Here is a 15,217-nt window from a genome sequence, read left to right as displayed (position 1 = left end):
AACTTTAAAAAACAGGGAGTGTGTGTGTACGCGCGCGTGCGTGTGTGCGTGCGCCCGCGCTGGAGGGCAGAGCTGAGATAATAACAGCGAAGATGTTCTCATTTTATAGATGAGAGAACGGGGGTGCAGAGAGTGGACTTCCCGAGCCCCTCGCCCTGGGTGCTCCCCGGAGCTCTGGGCTGATGGCTCACCGGCGGTCCTGAGGGTAGGAGTAGAGGAGGGGCTAGCTAATTTTGCACCTTGAGGCCAGAGCCTGCAGCTGCCTGGAAGAGAAGGGGAGGGGACCCCTGGGAATACACAGCCTGTGGATTGGAGAGATTGAGCCAGACCAGAAAAACAGGTGCAGGTGATAACCGGTAAACGGGGGAGAGAAAACAAAGAGAGACAAAGAAAGGTGGCTGGGACCAGGCAGAGAGGGGGAGGTAAGGCCCCATGATGGTCCGTGGCCCTGGAAGGCAGATCCCACAGTGAGCAGGATCTGGTCTCAGACCCGCCCTCTCCGTAGGGCCCTGAAGTGCACGCTGAGAAAGGTCTGAAAGGAGGACCTTGGCGTCAGCTGGCTCTGGCCTCAGCCAGGGGGCAAGGGCGATGCCCACACCTGGGGGGCAGGGTTGCCCTTTGACAAACCAGCAGCAGCAAGTACTTCCCCCTCCTACCCCTACCACCCCCCACCCCCAGCCCCACTGGGGGACTGATGGTCCCTTTGTTTCAGAGGCCCTGCCCCGGAGAACTCTTGTTCAGAACCAGCCCCATTTAAAAAATCCCTCCCCAGCAACTAACTGGGAACCCAGTCTGGTGTAGGGGAAAGGGCACTGGGCTAAGAGTTCAAAGTCTAAGGCTCCAGGCTTTGTCCTGTCACCGACTCCCGGACTCACTCTGGAGTTCATTCAGCCATCCCCACTCAAGAGTAAAGGTCTCGAGTGACTTCCGGGCTCCCTGGCCTAGCAGTGAACTTGGCTGGGGAGCTGGGTGGGAGCTGGGGTGTTGCTTCCTTCCCCCGTGAGTTTGCTGTGTGGGCAGAGGCTTTGCTGGTCACAGGAGGTGGGGGCAGAGCGTGGGCCGGGCATCGGGTGGCCTCTCTCCTCTGCCCCCAGCAGGGCTGTGGGGACCCGCCGGGGCCCTCGGGTCCTGTGCTTGGGCAGCAGGCCTGCACCTGTGTGAGGGTGTCTGGGCGTCCTGCCCAGGGAACTGGGCCCAGGCCCTCTTGTTCAGCCAGAAATTCCAGCCTTTTAAGGATCAAGGGCCAGAGAGGGACCTTTTCCAGGCTGCCAGGGAGCTGTTTTTCCAGCTTGGTGGTATCACCAGGCCTGGAGGGAGAGTTCCCTGATCTTTGATTGGGCTTTCTGGAAAGATGTTTGTCTGCACCTTGTAGGAGGGACTGGCTGGCTTGTGGCCACTTCAGTCGGCACAAAGCCTCCATCCCCTCATCCAGGCCCTTGAGAAGGAATGACTTTTTAAATCAACTTTATTGAGGACTGATTGACCTACAGTAAAGTGCACCCGTTTTAGATGTACTGTTTGAGAAGTCCTCAACGTATGTGCTGTGTACCCAGCACAGTAATCAAGGCATAGAACATTTCCATCGGCCAAAAATGTTCCCATGTGTCTTCTTCCCACGCCCCAGGCAGCCACCGATCAGCTTTCTGTCTCCATAGACCAGATTTGCCCATATATATCAACATACAGTTTGGACCCTCGTGTCTTTCCTCTCTGCACCGTAATTGCGAGATTCAGCCATAATATTGTGTCTGTAGGCGGTTCTTTCCTTTTTCTTGCTGAGTAATATTCCGTCGTGTGGCTAAATCACAGATTATTGACTGGCTCCCTCGTTTGGGGGTATTCGGGTTGTTTCCAGCCTGCAGCTATTATGAGTAAGGCTGCCACGAACATCTGTGGTCTTTGTGGGGACGTATGTTTTCCTTTCTCTGCATTAGTCCCTAGGAGGGGGAGGGAGACTGCTGGGTCAGCGGAGAAGCTTGTTGGTTCCTTAAGAACCGACCCCCCTCACCCCCCCTCCACCCCCGCCGGCCGTGCTTCCCGTGCTTCCCGGGGCGGCTGTGTGTTCTACAACACGTGAGTGGAGAGGGATTTGGAATGCTGCCCTTCCCTGTCTTGGCCTTTTCTCTTCCCCAGAGACTGAGCAGAGCCATGCGGTGGTTTGGCACTCCAGGGGGCGGGGAGGGCCCCCTTGCCTTGCCAGAAGACATTTCCCCACCCCCTCCACGAGGCGGCTCACCGGCTCACCGTTGAGATTCAAGGGGCAGTGCTCAGCAGAGGAGGGCTCGAGTACCTGAGTTTAAGCAGATGCTTTGTTTTCCTTTTTGCTCGTTCACACCATTCCATGCAAGTGTTTTCAAACAGACCGGCCACACTGGCAGCCTTACCCCATTCCCCTGCCTGCCACTCCCTCCCCGCCCCAAGGTAAAGCCATTTCTTTCAAAGGCCCAGGGAATCTGAGTGCTCCTGGCCTGGGTACCCCCTTCTCTCCAGTGGGGTAGACGATGTATGTGGCTCTAGGAACTTGGCTGTTTTGCCAAGTTGGTGGCCGGCGTTGGCTCTCACGCTCCTGTCACCTTGCTCCACACATTGGTCATCGGTCACCAGAGAGCTCTGGGCTCCCCAGTGCCAAAGGACACAGCTGCCCAGAGAGAAGTGGTGAAGCTTCCTTGCTAATTGCCAAGAGGTGTGAAAGTACCTTCACACCAAGAGGTGTGAAAGTAGGGAAGAGGGGCTCCTGCGTGGCTCAGTCGTTAAGCATCGGCCTTTGGCCCAGGTCATGATCCCAGAGACCTGGGATCAAGCCTCACATGGGGCTCCCCGTTAAGCGGGAACCTTCCTTCTCCCTCTTCCAATCCCCCTTCTTGTATTCCCTCTCTCATTGTGTCTGTATCTGTCAAATAAATAAATAAAATCTTAAAAAAAAAAAAAAAAAGGAAAGAAAGTACAGAAGAGAACAAAGGCTCTTCCGTCAGAGCAGGAATTAAGTAAACCCAGGGGCCTGGGCTGCGCATCTCCTGAGCTGGGTCTACCCCCATCCCTGCCCTGAAGTTTTTAGGTCTGGGCCCACAAGTGGCTCCTTTGGGATAAATTAAGATCTTCTTTCTTGTATGACTCTTGGATTCTCATCTCCCTCAGATTTCAGGACACCTGGGAAAGCATTCTCCCTTGCTTGGGAAAATACCACTGCCCATTCCAGGGGTAGCTCTCTTAGTTGAGAAGGAGAAGCAGACTCTTGAGCTGAGCAGGGAGCCAGACATGGGGCTTGATCTCACAACCGTGAGATCATGACCTGAGCTGAAGTCAGATGCTTAACCCGCTGAGCCACCCAGGTGTCCCTAGAACTTTTTTTTTTTGCACAATCTACATTGGGCCCTTATGTGGGCTGAGACTTTAAGAAAAAAAAAAAATCTCAGAGATAGTGATCCTTGCCCAAAATGCATCAGTTCCAGAAGGACACAATGACACTTAGGATTTAAGACAACGGAGGATCAATATTAGACGAAGCAAAGACAGACATATAAGGGCACAAGACAGCAACGAGAGAAGTGAACGTGAGGGCAGAGGTTGCGGTAGTTGACTTGTCCAGGAGGAGTTATTGGACTGGGCCTTGAAGGGTGTAAAGAAGTTTTCCCTGTGAAAAGGGCAGAGGGATATTCAAAGAGTAGGGAGTTCGGTGTGCAAAGGCGCAGAGGTGTGAGAGACTGGCCATGTTTGGGATTGCCTTGAAGTGTGGGAGTGTAGGTGTCCCGCAGGCCAGACTGCGGAAGCCTTTGTGCTGTGCTGGGAGGGCGGAAGTCTAATTTTTCCAGAAGCCTTACAGGCAGTGGCAAGCGGTGGAGAGATCTGCATTTTAGAAAGATTGCTTTAGAGACTATGAGACGGAGGCCATGGGGAACCGCCAGGAGGAGGGGGGAATGATGTAGGTGAAAACCAAGTTGCCCCAAACTAAAACCTGGACATTGGGCTTGGAGAGAAGTGGCGGGTCTGAGGGACTCACGGGTCCAGCTCGGACCGGGCAGATGGCAAGGGTTGGGCGAATGGGAAGTTTCATGCAGGAGAAGTGACTTCTGGGCTTGATGTAGAGCTATGGGCACCAAATTCAAAGGGCTCCCCTCCAGGAAATCCCCAAGCAGACAGGTCCCTAGAAGATCAAGGTTGCCAAGATGATTCCTTCCGGAACAGTGAGGTGTGAGGATTCTCTGAGGCGACTGGTTTCCCCTGGAGCCTGTGAAGCAACATACCTATTGTTGGAAAATGGGTTCTCCGGGGAGGGTGCCGAGGGGGGCCCATTACCGCACAGAATGCACAGCTGTGGGTCGTCCAAACCCTCCACTTGGCTTTATTTATAATCCTAATTACACCCTCCAGGAAGAACAATTGCTGATCGACCCAGTTACAAATTAAAGTTAATAAAATGAAGAGCCGATCCAGCAAGCACAGCCAAATGCTGAGAAGCCTGTAGCGATCGATCACGATCACCATCACGGGACGCTGCCCGCCCCGCCCCCTCGCACACCTCCCTATCCTGCCTAGGCCCCTTCCTTCCCCGGGTGGTGTCCCTGTCCACATGGAGTCGCCTCCCTTCAGGCCTGGCAGGCTTCAGGTGGTCCCGGTGGGTCCCCCCCCAACCCCCCACCCCACTAGCCCTGGCCTCAGGCCTTCTCTTCCACCACTGCCTGGCCTGGGGGCCACGGCAGCTGCAGGTGTTTGCAAACCGAGGCTGCCAGGCAGGCAGAGCTACAAGAAGCCGAGACAGGAAACAGGGCCTCCCCTTCTGCCCTCCTTCCTCAATCTCTTTTGTTCCCCTTCGCTGCTCCCTTGGCTGTTGGTCCGTCTCTGGTTTCCCCTGATCTCTCTCTCTACCCACCTCCTTCCTCACCCTGTGGCTGACATTGGCCGTCAGCCCTGAATGCTCTCAGAGGGGCCCTGGATTCTGTGGGTGTCCCAAATGGTCAGGCAGGCACTGTCCGCTTGGCTCAGCAGCTCGGACAGCTTAAACACAGCCTCTGGCTTTTGCTGACCCCGTTCATTCCTTTTCTCTTTGTAAAGAGTGGAAACTGGAGAGGGACGGTGGGGGACAACCGTCTCTCACAGGCCCAGCTGTCTGGGCCACGGGACTTCTCTATCTCTCCTTGCCTTCTGCTGAACAATTAGAGAGAGTCGATCTTCGTTCCTTCTGATCGCAGCACACAAAATGGGTGGGTTACCCAGGAAGCCCAGGGAAGCATGCTGGGACAGAGCCATTTCTCTGCAGGGTGTAGGAAAGGCACACGGCTGGTGTCCTACCTCTGACCCTTTTTGTCAGCTCCCAGAACCCAAGCATCACATGCATACCAGCCCTGTGGGGAAGCCGGGCATCCCCCCACCCCCAGGGTTTCATCCATTCATTCTGATTTTTTTCTTTAAAGATTTTATTTATTTATTTGATAGGCAGAGCTCACAAGCATGCAGAGAGGCAGGCAGAAAGAGAGAGAGAGGAGGAAGCAGGCTCCCTGCTGAGCAGAGAGCCCAAAGTGGGGCTCGATCCCAGGACCCTGGGATCATGACCTGAGCCAAAGGCAGAGGCTTTAACCCCCTGAGCCGCCCAGGCGCCTCATTCTGATTTGTTTTTGCCCCTTATCAGCCCAGCTGCTGACTCTTGGCTCTGCCTCCCCAGCCCTGGCTCTTTGGATGAGGGGTTTCTATCCTGTCCTGCTGGCCTTTGGCTCTTGCATTTCCTCGATGGGCATTGATGGGGCTCACACAGTGGGATGGCCCCCCATCTCTCCACCTGCTGTAACTTGAGCAGTCCCCTGGCTCTGCCAACCCCAGATATCCACAGCAGAGGCTCTTGGCCTCTGCCCTGGGGAAGCCAGGCTGGACAATCCAGGGGAAGGTCTTAGAGTGACCAGCAGAGGGGCAGAGAGGAAACTGGCGAGGGTGTCAAGGCTGGGTCATACCCGTGAAGACTGTGGTCAAGACCTTAACGGTCAGACTTCAAAGACTCGCCTCCGTGGGTGGCCTGCCCACCACCTTTGTACTGCGATCAGTCTGTTTCCTGGTAGGCCCACCCACTAGACCGTGGCTCTGGGGGTGCACTTTATGTCTGGTTGGCCACTGGATGCCCGCTACCTGGTCCGGGTTCTGGCTGTCTGACCAAGTCTCTGTTGAACAAAGAAAGGGATGAATGAAGGAGCTCTCCGTTCTTTATTCCCTGCTGAGGCTGACGTCAGCCTATTTACATAAGGCCCAAGGGAGAAGCTTTAGCCCCTCAGGTCCCATTGATCTACTTCTTAAAACACACCTCCAGCCAATGCCTCCTTTGGGGGACTGTGCATTTCTCGCTTGGTTAATTCCAACCAGAATTGGTTCACTGATTCCTGGCTTCCGTTTTAACTCTTTCCCCCACCCGTCCCTCTTCCCCACTGCTCCTTTGTTTAAATACCGTCACGACCTCTCCATTCCTCACGAAATAAAGTACAGTTCCTGGGGTGCCTGGGGGGCTCGGTCGGTGAAGCGTTTGCCTTCGGCTCAGGTCATGATCCCAGGGTCCTGGGATCGAGACCCATGTCAGGCTCCCTGCTCAGTGGGGAGTCTGCTTCTCCCTCTGCCCCACCCACCCCCACCCTTGCTTGTGCTCTCTCTCGAATAAATAAAATCTTTAAAAAAAAAAAAAATTCCTTTAGGTCCCCTACGATTTGGCCTAACCTGCTATTCGGCCCATTTCTTGCTCTGTTCCCCTGTGACGCTGTGAGCCGCCAACCCCTCGGAACTTTTCACTGTTCTTCTAGCATGCTGTTTCCACTCCCCGCTTTGCATCATCTGTACCTTCTGCAAAAGCTGTGCTCCCCAGAAACCCCACCCTTTCTGGTCTATGGACCTTGCAATAGTCCTTTAAGACCCAGCTGATCACCTTCTCCGTGGCTCCTCTGGTGTCGTCAGCCGGCCATCCAACAGCCTTTTCTGATGTCTTTTCGTCCAGCACAGGGGAAGACCAGAGTTTTGCAGTCCTTGACTCCCCGTTTCTATTGCATGAGCACAGAAGCCACTTGAGGTCAGAGCCTGTGGTCATACTCACCTCCCTGTACTCAAAGCTGGCAGAGAGCCTGGGGTATGGTAGAAGAGGCAGTCTATGATAGGCTGTGTGGCCTTGGGCCTTTCCCTTACCTTCTCTGTCTCTCAGTCTGGTCATTTGCAAAACTGTCCTAATAGCTCCCGCCTGAGGGGAATCCCCAACAATGAGGATAACTTGAGTTACTACCTGTAAAGCTTATGGCCAATGCTTCTCACATATTTTAAGCCCTCAGTGAAGGTTAGCTACTGTTATTAACTGGGATTATTTGGCCCTCTGTGTGTGTTTTTTGAATGAATGAGTGCATGAGAGCCTACACAGTCTAGCAAGGGACTTTCTGGCAACAAAGAACATTCAGTATCAGAGTCTTTCTGTTAAGATCTTTTTTTTTTTTTTTTTTAAAGATTTTATTTATTTATTTGACAGAGAGAGAGCACAAGCAGGGGGAGAGGCAGGTAAAGGGAGAGGGAGAAGCAGGCTCCCTGTGGAGCAAGGAGCCGGATGCAGGACTCGATCCCAGGAGCCTGGGATCATGACCCGAGCTGAAGGCAGACACTTCATCGACTGAGCCACCCAGGTGTCCCCCAAATAAGTAAGTCCCTGAAAAAGAAAAAAGGAAAGAAGACTGGAGTAAGCTTGTCATACTTGTCAGATGAAGAACAGGAAAGAACAGGACCTTTGCAACCGGGTGACACTGGTGAGAAGTCCTCAGGAAGGCAGTGCTGGGGTCATCCATCAATTTGCAATCGTGTCACAAATCGCCTGGTTACCTTAGAGAAGGCATGTGCACCCATGATTACTCAGCTACTAGATCCCAAGGAACCAGATAGGGAAACAAATCTCCGCAACCAGAAAACCTTAAAGACCATCGAATCCCAATCATTTCTTTGGAGAATGATCATGATTTTGACCTTGATTCAAATTCTGATCCTGTTATTCACTCTTTACGAGATGCTGAGACATTCCCGACTCTCAGTGACCTGTGATGTGGAGATAATCCCTAACTCACATGATCGTTGTGAGGCTGAAATGACATTAAATGGGATAATTTACACAAAGTAAAGCATGAGATCGTTGGTGTGTGCAAACTTAGTGTCTGGATCAATTTTGAAACGTATGTTGTATGCAGAGCTGGTAAAAATACTCACTTCTTGAGCAACAATAACTTTGGGCAGCTACAGGGTATCTTCCTCATTCTTACATTCTGGTGTGAAAAAAAAAACAACAAAAACTTTTGAACCGAGAATGTACCGTGGGCCAGACATTTTGTGAGTGGCTAGAAAAACAGAATTAAAAAAATAGGGTCCTTGTCCTCATGTCGCTCATAGTGTAGACAGGACGGAGTTCTAGTCATAAGACAAGTTCTCCAGGTAATGTGATGTATCCACAGAGGGAAAGCACTACACTGAGATGGGACAAGACTGCAGATGAGGTAGTTAAGGGAGGCTTCTGGAAGAGGTAATGCTTCAACCAAGTCTTGGAGGAAGAGTAGAAATTATCCAGACAAAAGAGGGGGAAGGGAAATTCATTCCAGGAGCCGGAAATAGTAGATGCAAAGATCCTGGGGCACAAAGAAGCAGTCGCATTCTATGAAGAGTAAATTGCCTGACAAGGATGGAGGGGGTGTACCTTCTTGTGGAGGCAAGTGAAGAGATGGGAAAAACGAGGTGGCCTTGTGTCACAAAGAGCGACCGACACCAGGTTAAGGACTCTCGAACCTATCCTGGAAGTAATGGAAAGCCATTGAAGGTGGCAAAGCAGAGGAATGAACTGGTGATGTTAGTGTCCTGTTCTGCTCACTCTGGAGGCTAGAGGACAGGAGACCCTGGGGTGGGGGTGGGGAAAGGCGGCCATTCTAGAAATGCAGGCAAGACATTGCCGCGAAGAAACAGACTTCATCATCTAGCGCCATAGTCTAGAAATGAACAAATAGAGCCTATTCTGTAGTAGATCCTCATTTAAAATGGCATCTGCCTACTTCCAATGTACCAGGCTGGGGTTGGGGGGAACTGTCAGGGGTGCCCCAGCAAGGAGGGAAGGGCATGGAGATAAACTTCAGAATGTGGGGAAGTAGGTCCAAGAGGACATACCCTGGCCTTTGGTGGAGGGATGGGGAGCCAGTGCTCAGCGCACAGATGTGTCAGTAGGTGGCTGAAAGACACAGAGAAAGATTATGTAACTGGGGTGTGGGGAAGGAGAATAGTGGCCCATTGCTGGAGACCCGATAAACAAATTGAGAGCGTTCTTCCTGGGGCATGGACCTGAGAGAAGGTCCAAGATGGCTTAATTACCCATGGTGGTCTGCACCTGGGATGAGTCACAGGAGAACTGTATTAACCCCCTTGGGCTTTCCCTGCCCCCCGGCTTGCTTGCGACAAAGCAGCATCCCAGGCTGACCAACCACCGTCCCCTCCCCCGCTTCCTCTCAGCGAGCTGGGGGATTTGCATTATCAGGCACCTGCAGGAGCGAATTAATGAGGTTGGAAACTGGTGGCTAGCCTGGCGATCAGAGCCAGCTTCCGTCACATCCGAAATGGAAGTAAGAAACTACTGGAAGAAACCGAGTTGCGGAGAGGTCTTTCCTCAGGGGCTCTGGGTTTCGGTCAGACTCCCCTCAGCAGAAGGCGTGTGACATTGGGCATTTCATTCAACCCCTCAAAGTCTTAGTTTGATTGTAAAATGGTGGTGACATACCCGCTCTCTGGCCCCACAGACGACTACGAGTGGACCCTTATGAAGAGCTCATTGTGGGTGCCAGGCTCTGTTCGAAGGGCTCTATGTACCTAGAGAATATTGTGTTATATTCATTAGCGACTCTACACGAGGTGAGTATTACCATGACTGCTCCCCCACTTAAAGATGAGACAAGGAAAGCACAGGGAAGTTAAGGGGCTTGCCCAAAATCGCAGAGTCTGGATGGAGACCCCTTTGCAGCCAGACTCATACACTCCACACCTCCACACGTCAGACCCCCGCCGCCTTCACCTCCTCCCTCAGTTGCGAAATCCTTTACCAAGAGATGCAGGCGCCTTTTTCTCAGTCATGACTGACCTCCCCAGAGTGCCGAGTTCAGTACCTCAGGCCCCACTCCCAGCGTGCCGTGGTCACCAGGTTTCGCCTCAGGAAGGGATGGGAGCGACAGGTGTGTCCGCTGAGTGTGGGTCCTTACAAACCCATGGAAGGCACGGGAAGGGAGACTCAGAGAACCGGCGACCTCCCACAGTCATGGAGCTCCGAAGCCTAAGAGGCTCATCTCATGGCAAAGTTCCCAATGCAGGGTTTCTCAGACCTCTTGGAGAAGAAGCCAGACAATTTGGTGGCTCCGGGCAAGGCCTCTAGAACCTGAGGTTGAAGCCCATTTCTGTCACTTCCCAGTTGTGGGACCTTGGGCAAGTGACTTTACCTCTCTTGGCTTTGGTTTGCTTATCTGTAAAATGGAGGTCCAGGGCTACCTACCTCGGAAGGTTATGGTGAGGTGCTCATGGGGTGCTCTCCGTGGCTATTGGAGTGACAGCTCCAGGCCGGGGGCAAGAGTATAGGATTTGACTCAAGGTTTGCTTTGCCTAGAGGAGGCAGGATAAGGGCTATACCCAGAAACCAGAAGATTGACAGGGTGGTGGGACGTCTGTCTGGGGAAGATTCTAGCCGGAAGCAAACGGTAATTTCAGGCTGGTAGGAGGGTAGAATGAGGTCCCAGGAGGCTCAAAGGCAGGTAAGTGCAGAAGGGTCTAATTGGACTGGTGGTTATTTTGGGGGGACCCACAGCTAAGCAGCTGGGTAACCTCTTTCCAGGACCTGTGCTCAGTATTCAGGAGGTCGGAGCAGGCAGTCAGTGTAAGATAAGGATTTGGCAACACGGAATGGAGGCAGCCACCTGGAAAGGAATTTCCTTTCCAGGTGGCTGGGGGTTAAGGAAGAGATCATGAAGCCTGTGGGAGGAAGCCACCAGAACCGGGGCTCAGCTGATATTGGGGAGGCCAAGTCCAGATGTTAAGTAGATACAGGGGTGCCAAGGGGGTCAAACCAAAGGGAGGAGGCAATTAGCACATGCAAAAGTTTAGGGTAGCACCAGGTTCAAAGGCCATGCGGTGCATGTGTTGGTGGTGATGGTGTCATTTTTGATGGTCAGGATCTGCGAGCAGAAGTAACCAGACGGGGTTTTGATGCCTTATTACTTCCCTCCATGAATCTGGGACCGATACTGCCCACTTTCTCATTTAGCCAAGCGAGACCTTTTAAACAACCAAAAAATGCATCAGCTACCATCACCACGATTTCATAATAAAAGAAGAGCCATCTTCTTGCCAAAAGGAAGACGGGAGTAATCTCAGAATAGACATTTAAATTAGAAATGAAAATTAACTTTGCAAAAGGCTCACTTGCATTGTCTTTTTGTCAGGGTGCAGCTGATGGAGGGAAACTTTGTCTGGAGCACGGCTGCTGGGCAGAGCAGAGTGGGCGATGTACTCCTCCCCCCCGGGGGCTCCCCTTCCTGAGCCCTGGGCTGCCTTGTGGGCTTTGGTTTCGAGGAACATGAGAAAGGCTCCGTAGCCATGTACAAGGTGTCTGTCCTGACCCTGAGCTTTCATGCTCACAGCTGGATCTCTGCTGTCCTGTGCAGGCCCTCCAGGCCCTGGCTTCTGGGCCAGCCTGACCCCACTCCATTCCACGGCCACCTGGGTCCTCTTCCTCTTACAGCCCTCCGCTTCCCCTTTGGATGTGACACCTGAACTTGTCTTCCATTGGACTCTTGTCACTTTTTAAGGGCTTTGGCAGGAACCTTGCCTTCTGCCCCTCCTGCTCCTGCCCAGCCTGCCCTGGGGACACCCTGTCCCATTCCCACCACTGGACCTCAGCCTCAACCCTTGTCCTCAATGGCTGAGGATCTACACGGAATGTCAGAGTGAAGATCACCCCTCAGAGCCACTGTAGTGTGGACCCAGCCCTTCTACCCTGGTGCTCCTGCTCTCCCCGTGCGGGTGAGGGACAGAAGGAGAAGGCTGAGTCTCAGGTTTGCTCACAACCTATAGAAATCAATAGGCCCAGTGCACGGAGCTACATGCATAATTAACCCACCACTGTGTCCGTTTGTCTCTTGGATATCTGTAAGCTCTTTGAGGTGGGGACCTTCCCTGATCATCTTCTATTTATTCTTTTATTTCCTACTCATCCCCAATTCCCAATGTCCACCCCTCCCCAAAAACCAGCTAGTAAAGGCCATCCGAAATATATGTGTTGCCTTGAATTTGATTCTTTCATTCAATACACATTTACTGATCGCCTGCCAAGAATGATACCAAGACAAAGCAGATAAGGACATTGCCTTCAAGGAGCCTTCAGCCTCCCGAGTAGGAGGACCCATGGCCATGGAACTGGAAATGAAATAGAAAATACAGAATATTTCCAAAACAAGCCTGAAGGCTGAGCTGAACTGGTTTCACCTCTAAGTGCTTGGGTGGTTTGGCCCATACGGGTCAGCCCAGCCTGGAAAAGCAATCTCCCCACTGGGGCCCCAAACATGTCCCATTCAGCCTTGAATACAGCTCTGAGCCAAGGGCGAGTCAGCCTCGCAACCATGCAAACACCTTGTTTTGTTTCCAGAGAGGTTTTGTCCCCACCTTGGTCTGCTGGTGTTTTTCTTCCTGACCCCCTCCCACACTCATCCTGAACACGACAAACCTCTCCTTAAAAACAAATGTCTCCCGTTGCAAGATAAGGGTGCCCTTTCCGTGTTTCCATTAATTTACTGACGCTTGTTTTCATGCTGAGTTTGGGCTGGCCTTGTATTGACTGTCGAAGGCCAAAGTTTGAAGTTTGTTTAAGCAAAAGGACGCAAGAAAGGGGAAAACAAATCAAAGAAACACTAAATTCTCAACCAAAAAAAAAAAGAATTTTCAGGGCACCTGGGTGGCTCAGTCAGTTGAGCGTCTGCCTTCAGCTCAGGTCATGATCCTGGAGTCTTCGGATCGAGTGCCACATGATGCTCCCTGCTTAGGGAGAAGTCTGCTTCTCCCTCTCCCTCTGCTACTCCCCCTGCTTGTACTCTCTTTCATTCACTCTCTCTCAAATAAATAAATAAAATCTTAAAAATAAATAAAAAAAGAATATTCAATCAGCTGGTTTAGAACAGTGATGAGGTTTCCCAAGAGGAGAATCTAAAAGTAAGTGGGATGGGGGGACCCTTCAGGCCGATGATACGGGGCGGGGATTTCCATACCTTGCTCTTTACGGCTCACTGACAGTAACGGTGGCTCAGACTTCCTATGGGGGCCGGGGGCACATCCCCATGGGGTTCTGGAAGCTACTCCCAGGAGGCTGCCTTCTGATCTCCTTCCAGTTTCCCAAGGTAAGGCTCTCCAAACTTCCAGGAGCTTTGGGGGGGTGGGTAGAGTGATCACTTTCTTTCCAATCTGTACCTGTGTGGAGTGGGGGCAGCCCAAGGGTGTGGGGAAGCATCCTGAACCCAAAGTTAGGAGTTTTGGCTGGGCCCCTGAGCAGGGCAGATGCCCTCACTTATCTGACTCAGGGAGTCTGTAATGTTCAAGGATTCTAGAATATCCACTTCCTCAGTTTTAGTTATGTAATTCTCAATCGAATGCGTGTTCGCTGTAAGAAAGCAAAGGTAGCAGAGAAATATCTCAAGACAGGTCCCTCACCCCCACCCACCACCAGCTCCAGAAATAACCACTGTTTGTTAGGGGAGCACCCTTTCAGAAATGTTCCCTGCCCACACAAAGCTATCACTGGGTGAGCTCAGGCCCTGTCTCGAGTCCAGGGTTCCCACGGCTTGCCTAGTGGCTGTGGAGTTCCCCCATCTTCTAAAACAAGAATCTGCCTTCTCAACATGTTTTATTCTTTTGGCACTAAGAAAGGTTTTGCTTCTTCCTCTTCGTCTTTTTTTCTTTTTTAATCTGTATTCGCTTTTTCTAGAAAATTCCAAAGATAAGGAAGAGGTGTGGAGCTGGCTTGTCCGGGGCCAAAAATCAATGACTCATAGCTATTCCAAACTCATTCAGCAATGTCACATCGGTAGCTTGCAATTGGCTGCATCTGGCAGATGCTACGAGTCAGACCCCACCCCCACCAGCATGGAGTTTGCTGGCACATCCTGGGGCAGGGTGGGGGTTGGGGGGCGGGTGAGGAACGGGCTTTGACAACTCAGGGTAGGGGGAAGGGTCAGCCAAATGCTGCTACGTAGTTTGATGGGCTCTGTGGAGTCAAGCAAACTCCATCTGTAGGTATGTCTCTGCTGGCAAAGGATGACAGAACCCCGGGCAAGATCATGGAAATAGATGTTGGCAGAGTGGGGACTTACGCCTCCTCTGTCTAGCCTGCTGTCCTGAAGCAAACCCTCGATAACATTACATCCTGTAGACCTCCCCGGGAGAGTGCTAGAATTGTGGCCCCTAGGAGCGGCAGCTCCTTGTGTCTGCACCCCTTTGCTGTGGGGTGTTGCTGCTCCCCTCGCTGAGTAGTCCCGTCTACTTCACCATCTCCTTGAATCTGGACTGGCCTCGTGACCTTTCTGGCCAGCAGAATGCGGCAGAAATAACATGCACAGGGGCGCCTCGGTGGCTCAGCGGGTTAAGCCTCTGCCTTCAGCTCAGGTCATGATCTCAGGGTCCTGGGATCGAGCCCTATATCGGGCTCTCTGTTCAGTGGGGAGCCTGCTTCCCCCCACCCACCTGCCCCTCTGCCTACTTTGTGATCTCTGTCAAATAAATAAATCTTTAAAAAAATAAAAAGAAAGAACATGCACATTCTGGATCTTAGGTCTAAAGGGGTCTTGTAGCTTCTTCCATCTCCCTCTCGTAACTTTGAGGCCGCCATGCCCTGATGAAGTTCCCTGAGCCCACTGGGAGATGAGAGACCACTGGGAGAACTGGCAAGCTGCCCCAACCACCAGACATGCGAAAGAGGCCATGTTGGGACACCCCCACCCTGGTCAGATGACCTTCGCCACATGGGCTCTCACGGGGTTGACTAACAGAACTGCCCACATGGCCAACCCACAGCGCTGTGAGAAGCAATAAATCACAGTGGTTTGTTACGCGGCAATAGCTAACTGAAACAACCTCAAAATCTAGAGACATCAGTGGGCCTGGAAGGATGATGTCCCCCACAACCCCTACCCCCCATCTATAAATGAATCCCCTCTAGAGCTGA

The 15,217-nt window shown here is 52.2% G+C and overlaps 1 long non-coding RNA gene across 1 annotated transcript; it reads right to left on the bottom strand.

Annotated features, from left to right (window-relative positions):
- Positions 1 to 1,509: 1,509 nt before the first annotated feature.
- LOC125086627 (uncharacterized) lies at positions 1,510 to 4,971 on the bottom strand. The gene is made up of 3 exons (XR_007123246.1): positions 4,892 to 4,971; positions 3,998 to 4,225; positions 1,510 to 1,937 (listed from the first exon to the last, which is right to left on the bottom strand). It is a non-coding gene; the product is annotated as an uncharacterized LOC125086627 (long non-coding RNA).
- Positions 4,972 to 15,217: the final 10,246 nt, after the last annotated feature.

Source organism: Lutra lutra, chromosome 16 (assembly GCF_902655055.1).
Source record: "Lutra lutra chromosome 16, mLutLut1.2, whole genome shotgun sequence".
NCBI classification, from domain to species: domain Eukaryota; kingdom Metazoa; phylum Chordata; class Mammalia; order Carnivora; family Mustelidae; genus Lutra; species Lutra lutra.
The sequence above is the reverse complement of the archived record's forward strand: the minus strand, read 5'-3'. Positions and strand labels throughout refer to the sequence as shown.